Here is a 15,754-nt window from a genome sequence, read left to right as displayed (position 1 = left end):
ACATCACCTGGAATGCTCTTCCTCGGCCAAACAATCGTTCGGAGAACCGCCATTGCGATTTACCCTTGCAATTAACTTGGACACATCGTCAGGTTGCAGATTTTATCCAATTAAAAATTATTTCGGCAGGTTTTGAAATGAATTTTTACGTTAATATATTCACTGTAGCCAATTTTATTAGAATCTGTAAAATCCAAGAAAGTTGGAGGACTGCTCGATATCATACATTTAACTTTTTTCAATTTTTATTTCATTAAATAAGTTTCCAGTTTGGCAGTCAAAGCGTTAACATGGACATTTATTAGGCATGTAAGAAGAAATAAACTCACAGATTAATCGTACATTAAAATCACAGAAATTCAACGTTACATTAACAGCAAGGAATCATTATATAATAAAACAAAATAAAATTTCATCAAACTCGCATATTAATCGTACATTAAAATCACAGAAATTCAACGTTACATTAACAGCAAGGAATCATTATATAATAAAACAAAATAAAATTTCATCAAACTCGCATATTAATCGTACATTAAAATCACAGAAATTCAACGTTACATTAACAGCAAGGAATCATTATATAATAAAACAAAATAAAATTTCATCAAACTCGCATATTAATCGTACATTAAAATCACAGAAATTCAACGTTACATTACCAGAAAGAAATTCATTTAATTTAACAATTCCATTTTGTTCGTCGTTTCGCGCCAATGGAAGATGGCGGCCGCCGTTGACACACCAACAACTATTAAAGCTTACGTTCGCCATATGATTATGAAAATATTCAACTAAATGGATTAAGAGTGTGCTGAAGCCGCAGCGTCTTGTGGATTCCTGAAGAAGAATCGACTTATTTTCTGTTCCAGGGATTCTGCTCGGCGCCATGTTGGATTCCTCGGCCCCATTAGTCGCGGGGGCACGAAAATCCGATTTCTCGGGTTTGCTCGAACCCCGAAATGTCAGTGCGGGGGAAGGGCTCGCTTGGCATTTCGGAGCAAGTGACGATCCTCATAGGAAGTCTCGAGCCATCCTCTATTGCGCTATCTCGCCTCTGTCTCGCCAGTAGAGATCACTATAGCCGACCACTAAATGCCAAGATTCCCGCGACTCGGCCGGCCGATGACTCGGTCAGAAGTCATTCCGAAGTTCTGCCGCCACTCACCGTTTACGAAATCCTGGGATTCCCCTTGTTCCCTTGATACTCACTTTTATCCTAAATGCATAAAGTCCGCAAGTATATATATTGGTATATCATTTATTGATTCCCCTCGGGGTTACAATTTTAATTACATCTCCCGCTTTCGCTCGCTCTTACCCTAATCTTAACCTTAAACTTATCCCAACTTACCCTAACTTAACTAAACTTATCCAAGTACGCAAGTATAATAACAATGTGATTGTATTCGGAAACGACGCAACAGTGCTTCTCAATTCTTCAATTGTGTTTACTGTTTCGCATCGATCCTACTCGTTCTTCCGGTACATGCATCAAATCCCAACAATATTGTACAGTCTACTGGATCTCTGAAATTTCTCGTTGTTGCACGCCGAATCACTATAATCCAAAACAAGAGCGTACGAAACGATCCTTCGCTGTTCGCGTTAGCTCTGATCTGAAGTTAATTGGATTTCACGCAGCGTGGAGACTCCCGCGCGGAAGGATAATTGCGAGCACCGCGATCCCAACGGTTACCGCTTCCTCGAGAGATCCATAGATCCCGGTAATAGCGGTGCTCGATCAGCGAGGGTCGAGGAGGAAGTGCTCATCGCGCTTCCTGCCTCGATCCTTCGGCTCGCATGGTCGAAAGTGAGTTCGTCGTCGTCGGAGAGAGAGAGAGGATCCTCTATGATGTATGGATCTTGGATCTTCGGTCTCGAACAGCCCAGGATACGCTTAGAAAGCGATCGATGCTAACTATATACAATTTCCTTCGCAAATTGCCATTTTGTTCCGTGGAACGATCGTTTCCCTTTTTCCATTAATTTTTCATAATGATTTCCAGGAAATGATGGCATCGCGACTCGAGGTTCATTGGATCGAGCAACGGGATTACCCTAATCGCGCGCACACGCGACTACCCGGCGTTCGCCATTCTTCGGTTACGTCTCAAAGGGCAAATTCCTCGGGACGAACGATAATCGATGATCGAGCCGGTGCGATCCTCTCGTTTCACAACCAAATTTCGATACGAGCACGGAGCATGACACAGTCACGTTTCGCGGTACCATAATCGATTCGATTAGGGAGGAGGCAAATCCGTCGGCCAAGCAAAAACGCGATCACCTGTACGATTTCACTTTTTCAGCACAGGATTCTGTAGAATTCGCTCTTTTCCTCGAAAAAAAAAACAAACTATGACAACCGAGACTGATCGTTCGTTACGTCATTTAGTCTATAGATCCCCCGGGATTCTTCGAAATTGTAGATCGCTGAAATTGCAGATTTTTGTCGAGAAATTTGATACCAGCGAGACGAGGTGACGTTCACGTGGGAATACCGGCAAGCCTGATTCATACATTAGGATGAAACTTTGCACGCTTGTACAGGGATCCAAGACGAAGATAACGATATGCTACACTCTTGCGTAATTGTTGTTCAGAGTTGCGAGAATTAATTTCAAACTCGGCCGTCCCTATCTTGTCTCGTTAATAAGACGCTTTCTTGGATTTTGAAACATATGACGTGCAACGAATAAAAATTTCTAAATGTTACAAATACAGACACACTAGATTTGTTGTGGAAGACCCTCTGGTCACAAAAAGAAAATGGTTCCCATCCACCCGATTTTTCTGAAATAGTTTGCCGGAAGCTGGTCCACCGGAAACACAGACAAACATTTCTGGGCATCCGATTCGCAGGATGTATCGCATAAGGAGGACGAAATCGGAAATTGGACAAAAAGGTCCTTTCCGAGCATAGCAGAGTGTTGCAAACAGCTTTCAAGGATCAAAGGAAAGGACGTCGCGAGGAAGGAGCCACGAGCACTCGGGTTTTTCTATTTTTGCCTCGCAGGATCTTGAAGGAAGAGGACCGAAGAAAGGAGCGAGCGTTCCGTTATCCTTCGAGCGCCGTCTATTTAAAGGAATGATCCTGCGGAATGCCGTCGATCGTTTGTTCGTCCCCAGAAAACCGCGCGCATGCAATCGTTGAAATTCACCGTTAAACGACATGCGTTCCGATCCGTACGGTGATTTAATGAAACGCGTGCCCGATTAATTGCGTTTATGAATCCGACACGCAGCCGGCACTGATTCAATTCAGTCCGAGAACGGTCTTCCGGCTTCTTGGTAACGCGAGCGCTCGTCCCACCGTGTCAAATCTTTGCTAATTCATTAATGAACACCCGGCAACGAGCTCCGGCGAATTGGATTTGTGCGTACGCGACGTAGATTTGTAGCGAGACTAATTAAGAGACTCGAAGGACGTCGATGCAGTTCACGATTCCAGTTTACTAGACTCATTAACCTCTTGTCGATTTTTAAACATGGTACTCACTCATTTTTAATGTTTTATTGATCGCTAGACTGCGTTCCATTGCGTCTATTGTTTGCTCAAATCGTAAAATTGTATTTGGTGTCGTTTGCAGCAGGTATGCCAAGTAGAAATTGTTACGGTATGTTTTTTTTTTTAATAAAATAAAGAGTCCTATGCACTTGGTTGAGTTCCTCGGACAGCGTTTAATGAGTTCCTTGTTTCGGATTAATTGGAAGCAATCGCACAGGAAATTGATTTTTATTTAGCTCGTCCGTTTCCCTAAATTTGTCTGCGTGAATGCGAGTTAGCGGGAACTTCCGCAGTCCATTTACCGGGCTGCAGGGGCTCGCTACAAATTACTGCATCCCATTGTTTGCGAAACGCCGCAGAATCCAGATTTTAATCAAGCCTAACGTTCCGGGCGGCTAAAACCAAATAAGATGAAGCTTCGAACGTTAGAAGTGGAAGCTTAGGTTGATTCTTTTTACAAACGAGTCTGAGAAACTGTGAATTTCCGTTGGTACACGTATGTGCCACTTGCGGTTTGTGTGTTAATTATATAGACAACAGAGGGAGAGAGAGAGAGAGAGAGATTGTCTGTAGAAATCTGCGTTAATCACTGATGGTAATTAACAAACAAACAGCGGATTTTATGCATTTATACCACGTTTGATCTCTCGAAAGTACGCGTGCAATACGCGTCTAAAGCAACGTAAAAGAATTGTAATTTTTTAAATATATAAGATCAAAGTAACAGTATAGAATACAACGTTCTCTGTGCTATTAGATCAGCGGAAATTTAAATTGGCCGAAATCTCACAGCGATCGTAGATCACGATCAGGAACCGAATTAAACCGGCAACCATACTTCCGGCAATGAAAAGCCACGTAATTTCCCACCGCAGGCCTCCCACAGTTTCTAATATCAGAATCGCATTTCCGGTCGCATGTATTCGAGCAAACTGCACGCGTTTGATGTACATGTCTGCGTGCGATATATTTTCGAAAATGGATCTCGAGAAAGGAAAATTGTGCTATCGTTTCACGGCGCGGGAGATTTAAAAATCCCTCCCTCCCTCCATCCCTGAAAAATTTCTCCTCGAACAAACGATACACAAGGATGCAACGAGATCACGAATTTCCTCGATCGAAACGAACTCGATCGTTATCGCGAGGCACGAGCCTACTGGAAATCGTGACATATGGCGTCCCGGTGAAAGGGAAAGGGGGATCCCGAGAAGAAGAAGAAGAAGACCAAGGAAACCAAGAAGAAGAACAAGAAGAAGAAGAAGAAGCTATCAGCTGGAGGCTGGCTTTCTCTGCCTGCGGCCAAAGCGAGCGGATTTTTGTATCGCTCGGTTAGTATACTCGCAGCTCCATCTACCGTTTCTTGCGCGATTCCTCTCGCGATCAATGATCTACGATCGACCGATCGAGCCTGGATATCCATAGGCCGCGTGCGAAAATATTTCTGACGTTCGACGTGTATTTTCTGGGACGCTGAGGCTCGGTCAGCATCGAACAATTCCTCTTCGGTTCATTGTGATTAGGTTGATAATAAAATCCACGAATTCAATCTCGAATACAGGCAGGTCCCCAACCCCATACTTCTTAACACTAGACCTACAGAGTAATCAATACAACTGACGAATATTGCTTTGTAACCATGACAAGACTATTATCTATCAAACGTAACACCTTTAATGCATTTATCTATTCAAACCGTAATACCATATTTATTCTAACATGTGTTTCAATGAAAAAGTTGATTAAAAAAATTCTATAATTTCGGTAATTGTGAAAGACAAAATTAGGAACCAGTCATTTTGACTAGTGTCGATAAATTTCCTCGAAACCCCATGCAAAAACAATTTTTCAAAAATTCTTCCAGAATCCCACGGTGAAATTCAGAGCGTACCCGAGGGGCGTGGAAGTTGCGCGGGAATTTCAAAAGGAGAATTCAATAAAGGCCGACTGCGGGCGAGGTATTCATAGAAAAAGAATCCGAGGCTCTTCGCCGTGAGCATATTCATCCCTGGGACGCGCAGAAGGGGGTAGCGGAGGGGTAGAAAAGGATTCCGTCTCGTTAATGCACTATTCGTGATCCGGCGCAGCCCGTTCCTGACGCATCGGGGGTAGTTCCGGGGTGGGTTCTGCCGCAGTAATTCGAACAGGAAATCGAAGCAGCTTCTTTCGTTTCATCCGAGAATCCCAAGGCGACCACGTCGTGCCGGGGCTATCTGTTGCGTCCCGAGGACTTGACCCCGCGTGTCCTTGCCCGAATCCTCCCTCGAACCACCCTTAAAACAACCCCCGTCGCGCCGCGGTCCGACGCGATGCGTACCTCCGATGACGTTACTATTATATTACTAGCTCTTTATCCGGGAACGCGTGATCAGAACTCAATGTCTATTATTATTATTATTATTATTGCTTCTCCGGGTTCACAGCGTTGTTAACACGTTGAACGCCACGTTCGTTTGTTTGTTTGTGCAGGTTTTAAAATGAATTTTTACGTTGATATATTCATTGTACTAAACTTAATTAGGATCTGTAACATGCAAGACAGTTGGAGGATTACTCGGTATCGTACATTTAATTTTTTGCAATTTTTACTTCATTAAACAACTTACTTTGATTTTGTGGAATTTTTTGGGTTTCTGGTTTGGCGTTCAAAGTGTTAATTACTGGTATAAAAATTGTCTGCATCGATTGCAAGCTGCCAGAGTCAAATAAAAATGTATTCCTCAAATTCTTTCAATCTTTTTACAGTTTTGTATTCTGCCCCATTTTTTCGATACCTACGGATATTGTGTTGATAATTTTCCCGATACCTCGCAAGCGGAATAGTCGAACAAATTGCGAATGTCCATGGGAAGAATAGAATAACGCATGCCGCAGAAAGAGGAAAGCAAAGGGGATGCTTTTTTCAATGGGCGAAGATGCGTCCTGCAGCAGAGGGGAAAAAACCTAATTCCGGACGCATCGGATGCAAGTTTCATCTTCTCGCGCGCGATTTCCTCCAGGGAAAAATTTTTCCCCTGGCCAGACTGCAATTCTGCGTGAATTGCGAACGCTGCGCTGTCGAGAAACATCGGTTCCCGGAGAGATTTCATTTTAATCCAGCCAGGATCCTTCGCTCTGTCCTACGAGTATACTTATCGAACGTTTTCGCACTGTTTCTACTGTTTTTTTTCCTCTGTCCCGATCCCTCGTAATCCTGTCGCAAAATCCGATGGTTGTGTTCTCGTTGCTGCTCGAGCAGGAAGCTGTTGCAGTGACATTTTTAATCCGGATACCTCTTCCTAGATCCAATTAACAGTCTGCGGCCTAATTTAATGAATCTAGGCAACGGTTCGATACGCTGTTCCGCCCTGTTCCCTCGGCGGCCTGTTCTGGATTCGGGTAAACTTATAGTGTAAATATTAATTAGAGTTGAATAAAGGGTGCAATGCATCGAGTGGAAGACACTTCTTTTGTGTGAAATGAAAGACTTCACGGAGACACGTTCAAGGAGATACGTTTCTTTGTCTTTTAGTCAAGGCGAGAAAAATTATTTGATTCGAGGGAACCTTTAGTATTTATACAAAAATAATTTGCATAGAAATTGTTTCTTTAAATACGTCAGTTCAATAGATTTCGTTGAAATGATTGTAAGTCTTATTAAATTCGGTGTAGAGTGAAGTGAAGAGTAATTTTATTTGAACATAGTATTTTCATTTAGTAGGAATCAAGTGGGAAGATAATTGTAAGGACAAAAACATGTTCAATATGTTTTAATGACCGCTTTCGGTAATCTCTTGAATTCAACAATCAAAGCAGACATCCAATCGTCTGGAATAATTCGTTCGTCTGTCGAACGGTGTTTGGAAGTCGGAAAATTATAGATCATGCTCGAACACGTCGAAGTTACCGGATCGTTGAATAATTACGAAGCTGCTAAGAACCCGATGGACGGCCGATGCACATTGGCAATTTTCGACGGCATTAATTAATTCGAAGGTATGCGAAATTCGGGAACGAAGAGGCGCGTTAGTCGATAACGCTGCGGAACAATGCGGTGGGGGTTGCATCCCCTGTCTGTGTAATACAGTTGCATTGCAAAACGACGAAATTAAACAACCGAAAAGAGCTCTGGGCTTTTCTTTAAACGATACAGTATACCTCAGGATTTATTTTATTAATTAATACTCATTTGTAACGAATGAGGCAATTTATGTAATAATTTCTGATGAAAGTGTTTTTGTAAATTCAGTAATTATACGATAAAAAGTTTGGAACTGATCCTGGTACGATTAGGGTTAAACGACCTAAATAATTTCAATTTATTCGTCATTTCACAGAACACTATTAACATTGAGTGTATTCTCTAGGTTTCTATCCGCCATTTCGAGCAAGAGCCGTGCAACACGAAGATTTAAAATGGCCTCCGGTCGCGTCTCTATCTTGGCAAACCGCTATTCTAATTACGAGGCAGGGATTACGGGCATAGTGATCGCAAACAGCATCCGACGCGGCAAAAATGGCTCCCGCAGCATCCCCAATGCAATTTGCAACGTTAACGTTCATGTCTGGCTCTGCGTCACGTTTTATCTGAAGCTGCGACTTTATTTATGTTTATCTTTGCCCTCTTCCAGGCGATTTTCTTTTCTAGTTGCATTATTTCGCTTTCGCCGGGAAAAGGGGAATTCTATTACACCGAAATACATTATTTAACCTCGAAAGAGAATGCTGGAGCTTTTGTACACGTCAGTTTTACGCGGAAAGCTCATTTGTCTGTTTCGCCTCTTATATTTTTTAGTGGGAACGGTTCTTTATAGAATCTGAAATTTTCGAAGCTGTTTCAACCAAGTAGAGCAGATTGAAACGTTTATATGCTCTTTTAAATACGTTAACAAGTTGAGAATTAATTAATCATATTTTCCGATTGCTCTGAATTTATTATATTTTGCGTTTTACGCGGTCGCGTTTGGTAGAAGTATGTTGAAACGAGTAAATCGATAAAATTTTTGCAGTCTTCGCAGAATTTCTACCCGTATTTCTGAGGTGCAAACTTCGGATTAAAATTTCGATCGTCAATTGGAGAGTGTAGATTCTACCACGGCTAAGAACATCAATTTCAACTCCCGTTAAAAAATGCATTTCATTAAAGCCAAAGAGTGTAAGCCACACAAGACACTCGCGAACAACTGCAGACAACTTCGAACGAAGTTGGATTGTTTTCACACGTGCGATGGAAAAGTGCACAAATGAAAAATGACGTCGGATTCGGGCAGGTTTAATTTTCTGGTTCAGCTAGCCGTTTCGCAGCAGCTTCCGGTTAAACATTCATCCCTCAAGACGAACACGAGCAGCCCTTACGTTGGGAAGACGTAAACGCTGCTTGCACAATTCTCAAAGTGCAGCCGCAGGGGCTGCTGCAGCCTCATCTGTTCGCGGTTCAACCTTGAAACTCTGTCCCTTAATTTTTTAAATGCTAGTCTCCGCCATTATTCTCTCGGAAATACTCGATTCGACGGGAAATGCCATGATCCAAGAGTGGGGATGAATCATCCCCTTTAAAGACACGATGCAACAGCTGCATCCGAAACAAAATTCGAATCAATTGTTAAACTCAATATTAGAATCTTCCGAAATAGCAGAAGAGGATGGAGTCTGAATATTCGACAAAAAAAAAAAAAATCAATGCAAGTCAGAAAATGTTGTACTACTGCAACGCCTCCAAATTCCATTTTTATTCGTTTTTAAAATCACTTTGCAGCATCGATAACAGAGGAATGGAGTCTGCGTGTCCGACAAATATTCAACAAATAAATAAATATAGTTTCTACAACTTCGACGTCTCCAAATTCCATTTTTATTCGTTTTTAAAATCACTTTGCAGCATTAATAGCAGAGGAATGGAGTGTGGATGTCCGACAAATATTCAACAAGAAAATAAATACAGTTTCTACGACTTCGACGTCTCCAAATTCCATTTTTATTCGTTTTTAAAATCACTTTGCAGCATCGATACCAGAGGAATGGAGTCTGGATGGCCGACAAATGTTCAACAAGAAAATAAATACAATTTCTACAACTTCAACGTCTTCGAATTTTATTTTTATTCGTTTTTAAAATCACTTTGCAGCATCGATACCAGAGGAATGGAGTGTGGATGTCCGACAAATATTCAACAAGAAAATAAATACAATTTCCACGACTTGGACGTCTCCAAATTCCATTTTAATTCGTTTTTAAAATCACTTTGCAGCATTAATAGCAGAGGAATGGAGTCTGGATGTCCGACAAATATTCAACAAGAAAATAAATACAGTTTCCACAACTTCGGCATCTCCAAATTCCATTTTAATTCGTTTTTAAAATCACTTTGCAGCATTAATAGCAGAGGAATGGAGTGTGCATGTCCGACACATATTCAACAAGAAAATAAATACAATTTCTACAACTTCGACGTCTTCGAATTCCATTTTTATTCGTTTTTAAAATCACTTTGAACATCGATAGCAGAGGAATGGAGTGTGGATGTCCGACAAATATTCAACAAGAAAATAAATACAATTTCCACGACTTGGACGTCTCCAAATTCCATTTTAATTCGTTTTTAAAATCACTTTGCAGCATTAATAGCAGAGGAATGGAGTCTGGATGTCCGACAAATATTCAACAAGAAAATAAATACAGTTTCCACAACTTCGGCATCTCCAAATTCCATTTTAATTCGTTTTTAAAATCACTTTGCCGCATTAATAGCAGAGGAATGGAGTGTGCATGTCCGACAAATATTCAACAAGAAAATAAATACAATTTCTACAACCGCGACGTTTCCAAATTCCATTTTTATTCGTTTGTAAAATCATCTGCCAAGATCGGTGGATCTATTTCCAGGCGAAAAGGCTGAGTGTCTATGATCGGTATTGTGTAACAGCTGAAAATTACTTGAAGGGGGAAGGGCGGGCGTTGGGAAAAGGGACGATAAGGTTGGGGGCTTTTTTTTAACCCGAGCAGAGGGTAGGAGAGTTCTTTTTAAGACGTAGAATGGTTCAGGGACTGTAGCAGCCTTCAGCAACGGAAGCATTAAAGCCTGGCAGATTGCTCTTTCGTGGTTCACGATCGCTCGATCACGTAATCGGCGCGACGCGGCTGATCCAATCGTCTCTCCTTTGATCCACTTCTTTGATCCAGCCGCCGCCGTGGAACTTGAAGGAGACCGCTCTTGGAAGCATTCTTTGGCAAGTTTTCAACGTTTAGGAGCCACGGAAGCTCGACTGGTACTGGTCGTAACAGCGTGGTACTTCCTTTTCTGCATTGGCGCGGGGGTGGACCGCGATTTAGGGGTGGCCCGAACTGCCTGGCCTCTTTAATGGAACGCATAATCGTTGGGGAACTGGCGTCTTCGAGATCCTACCGAGTCTGCAGCACAACTTCTCGCGGGGAACGACGTTGCTCGGATTTCTCGTTTTACCCCTAATTCCCGAGACGAGGAAGATATGATTTTTATACTTATTTGACAGAAACGGATGTCGTTCTTGTCCCATTTATTCTTATGTTTGAACGCTTAACGACTTACTGACATACTGACTTACTTAGTTGTTAAGAGTGATATTAGTTAATGTGCTGATTACTCTACAGATTATCACAATAGCTCGAAAATGACATCACGACTTTTAACCTTTCGAAGCTATGCGAAACATCGGCGCAGGTTAATTTTGCACCGTTTACATCACGTGGGAGGACTGATTCTCGTTCCACGATAACGTTATCATTATTCACAGTCCGAATAAATGCACCGACATTCAGAGTTAGCGTTTGGTTGTTCGCGGACAAAATGTCCTGGGGGTGAAATTCTCCTGACGTCAACATTAATCTGTCCGTGAAACAGGGACACGAAGATTTCGAGAATAAATTTCAACAAATCTAAAAAAAAAAAAAGCTGCTAAAGTGTTTAAATCTCGAAAGGATTTACAGCCTCGGAAATACCGTGAAATCGAAGAAATGTATGAAATAGAAATGGAAATGTTAAAATTTGTGATGCCGAGAACACATTCTTCCAACCTTCTTGAGTTTCAAATTTGCCACACTCGACACGTTAATGGCAAACATTGATTTACAAATCTAACAGAAATAATTCCCATTTCCGGGAGACGCGGTAATCAAAGTGGTAAACAGTTTCGAGTGCTCTTTGCTCAAATCCAGAAAGAGATCTGTCGCGTGTACCGGTCAAAGGGAAGTAAAATTAATACATCGAGGGACAAATGCTATTCATGGACGAATTATACTGTAGCGTTTTCTCCGAACGGATCGATAGCGATCTCGGAGTAATATTCGTGCTCGGCGGCGAACGATTTCTCGAAGATCGAACAGTTTCTAGCGTTTCGTAGAGGCTGTCGCCACGAAGTCGAAATGGGCCGAGGTTCCCCGAGGGAAACGCTGACAAATCAGATTGAAATCACGCGAACGAAACGGCAAACTTTCGCATGCGTGAATGAGTCCTGGTCTAGACCATTATAGAGACGCATTCGCCTAATCGGGACTGTCTAGTCTCGGACATATTGTTCCTCGAACGCGGAGGAATCGTCGGACGGGGAAAATCTCGTGAAAAATGGGCCGGGGAACGTGGAATCGCACTTACCACGGAATAAAGAATTATTTATTGCACGAGGTACGCGTTACAAGGCGTCGCGGGGCGCGTGAGATGCAGTTGCATTACCAATTCCATCCTCGATGCATTTCTTGGCAACCGGAGCCCGCCGCCATCTTGAACCGAGCGAAAAAATATCCGTCCTTGCGTCCCTCGAATAATAATTCCGTGGGAATGATTGAACTCGAATAATTTTTATTTTCACGTTTGTGCAGAATATTTCGAAACTAGTATTTAGCCTTTCCTCTATTTTTTGATTTTATTATTCGTCAAATTTAATAATCTAAGAAATTCAATTATTGTACGATTTGGCAACAGTGTATAATTTATCATGTACAATGCTGGAACAGAGATACTTTACAATTGATTAAAACCACGTTGAAAGTATCTGGTTATATAAAATTGAAATTCTGTTTTACTTATAAATAGATGTTTCAACGTGACGTTTAGATGGAATGAAATATTTCGTGTGGGTGCACGAACGTCATTAATATGACGCGTTCTCTTGATATGTGTACGTTATTTTCTTGTTTCCAATTATACAGCGCGTTATTGCGTTTCGGGAGGCTGAATGAAATAATGAAATCGATACGGGACGCGCGCCGCGGAACCAGTCATTATTTATCAGTGCCGAGTTATTCGAAGTATGTTTGTGTTGCACAATTAATTAATTATCGGGCCGGATTCTGGAACGGAACGAATCCGCTGCAAAATGAATCCGTGGACTGCAAAATGCAATGTTTGATAACAATGCCGCTCCTAAATTTCGCTTAAACATATTTCACGTACGTATAATGTACATAAATTTTCACAAATAAAAATTGTGGCCACTCCTTATCACTTCCGCCGTAGAACAGTATTTAAAAAGACGCGGCGGGTGAATTTTAATTCAAGTTTCATTCTTAATAGAAACACGAGTCAGGAACCGAAAGCAAGAGCATAAATTAAATAAATAAATTAGGATTCGAGCCAGAATTTTTGGCACCGACTTCCGGCCAGTTGTTCCGCAATAAATACTCGACTGTTATCAATTCCCTCGGCCGGAAACAAATCCGAAAAATCACTGCCCGCATTTCAGCACCGAATTTCGCAAGTTTGCTGATTCGCAGGGGGTAGATTGCACGCGTTTGTAAAGGGGGGTGGCTGGCGAGGTTAATGAGAGCACACTGGACAATTAAATAGTTGCCACGCGGGCGTGCAACATGCCCGAATAAAGTGTAAATAGGTTAACGAACTAGGGGGTTGATCGATTCACGAGAGAGCCCAGCGACCCTTATCAGTCTCTGCTGGTTGCAGGAGGAACAGGCCAGTTTCCCCTGCACATGGAGCACGATGGAGAGAGAGAGAGAGGGAGAGGGAGAGAGAGAGAGAGAGTCGGAGAGAGAGGGAGAGACCGGTTTAGCTTCACCGGGCTGGGGTATATCGATCAGAACGTTGGCGAAGATCGTCCTGCAAGCTGCACGAAGCTTTCTGGCGGTCGAGTGGGGCTTCAGGGCCGTACCAAGGGGCTCCGCAAGCCACCTGCGAGACGACCTTGACCTACGGGGTTTCTCTCGCGCCGGCGTCGCCTCCTCCTACCATCATCCTTTTTCCTCCTCTTCCTCTCTTCAGCTTCTTCTTCGAGGCCCGGCGTGTCCTGGCGTCCCCTTCCGCCCTATTACCTCGACCCCCGTCACTTTCCCTAATCCTAACCCTAACCCCACACCCATCCCCCAGTCGCCTTCAATCCGCTACCATCGCTCTTCCGGCCCTGTCATTTACTTTTATTCCCTTTTTCCCATCGCCCATTCTCTTCGGTTCGACACTTGCTTCGACATTTCAGTTCTGCTTCTCTCTTCGCGATTTTATTTCAGCATTCTTCGAATTCTCACTCTTTGCTGTCCGGTCCATCTTGTTATATTTTTCATTGATTTTTTCCCTTCAAGTTGTTCTCCTAATTCAACCCCTTCAACGTTTATTTCGAGATTTTCTAATTATCCATGATTTTATTTCAGCAATCTTGCACTCGCTCTTCGTGCTATCTCTCTGGGTTTCTTCCAGTTTGTTGCCTTCGCCCCTCCGTCTTGTTAGGATATTTTTTATTAATCTTTTCCTTCGAGTTCTTTCGCTGCTTCGACCCTTTGAACATTTATTTGGAGAGTTTTATTGTTCATTTTAGTCTACGGTTTTCTTTTGTGCTCATTTTATGACTAGAACCTTCTCTTCATCCCCTCGGGCCTCGTTCAGTCTGCTGACATTCTTCTTTCACCCTGTTACGATATATATATACATATATATCTTTTATTAATTCTTTTCTCGAACTTCCTTCATCGCTTCAACCTTTTTGAACGTTTACTTGAAGATTTTAATCATTCTATCTGTTCTCTTCTATTCGACCATTTTTATTCCCCTGATCTTTCACCCCGTGTGGGGTTATTTTTTAATTAATTCCCTTCTCGAACTTCCTTTATTGCTTCAACCCTTTGAACGTTTACTTGAAGAGCTTAATCATTCCCGTTTGTCTCTTTTCGTCGACCATTTTCACCCTCCCTTTGTCCCCTTGTTCTTTCGCCCTGTCACGATTTTTTCTACTGCTTCAACCCTCTGAATATTTATTAGTAGACTGTAGATTTTATAGAAAAAGAAACGAGTTCACCGAGTGGGAAACAGTAGAATCGTTTAAGAAATTTTAATATACTGTCGCATCATTTCCAGCGTTTTACTATTACCGAGAAAATAAATAAATGACTATGTAGCTTTTCCAAATAATGCGTACAATTTTTATTTTGCATAAAAAGTCGCAGTCTACTCAACCAGAGACTTGGATGATCGTTTCTTCTTTACGGTTTAATTCGAGCGATTTTATAACCCTAATCATAATGCTTTCCACACCCTCGCAGAAGCTTTCGGTACGATACCATCCCTTATCCACCGAATTACTATAGTTTTCAGTAGTTTTCTCTTCGACTTCTTCTATCGCTCCAAAATAGATACCTCCAACACAAAACAGAAATATTTAAATAAGAAAATATGTATTTAAAAAAAAGTGTAAAAGTGTTTGTATTTTAAACATGTATTTAATATTACAAATATTTAAAACGTTTAAAGCCACTGCTGCGTTGTTTCCAAACTCGTGCAATCTCCAGTTTCCAAACTCGTCAATTTCCAGTCTCTTGGAGTTAATTTTCATTTTGCATAAAAATCGTAAATTCGTAAAATTCGCAACATACTCGTCGCAATTCTTTGCGAGTTTTTCCTAGCAGACTTTCCGAAGATAAAATTGTTGTAAACACAGGAAATGCTCGGTTGTTTCTATCGCGGACATTGGAGCGGTTTGAGACCGGTCGCTATTCACTTCTTTAATTGCACCAACGTTTTTCAGTTCCGTGTATCCTGGAGATCCGGCTCCGTCTAAGCCTCTTAGCTGGCGAGATTTTTCCCTCGGGCTTCCTCCGGATTTCCCGGGGTGTTCGTTATCCCGAGAACCTCCTCTAAGCACTCCGGAATCCCTCGATCCACTTTGCTCCTCGCTCCTTTACGTTTTCAATCAACTGGTAATGAGGACGTTCTCCTCCGCAACCTGTTTCCCAATTAATTCCCACCGATTCCGGCTTTCGCGAACAAACCACCGGCCATTGTTTCCGCTATCTTCG

The sequence above is a fragment of the Halictus rubicundus genome, chromosome 8, assembly GCF_050948215.1.
Source record: "Halictus rubicundus isolate RS-2024b chromosome 8, iyHalRubi1_principal, whole genome shotgun sequence".
Lineage (NCBI taxonomy): Eukaryota > Metazoa > Arthropoda > Insecta > Hymenoptera > Halictidae > Halictus > Halictus rubicundus.
This window is presented reverse-complemented; position numbering follows the sequence as displayed.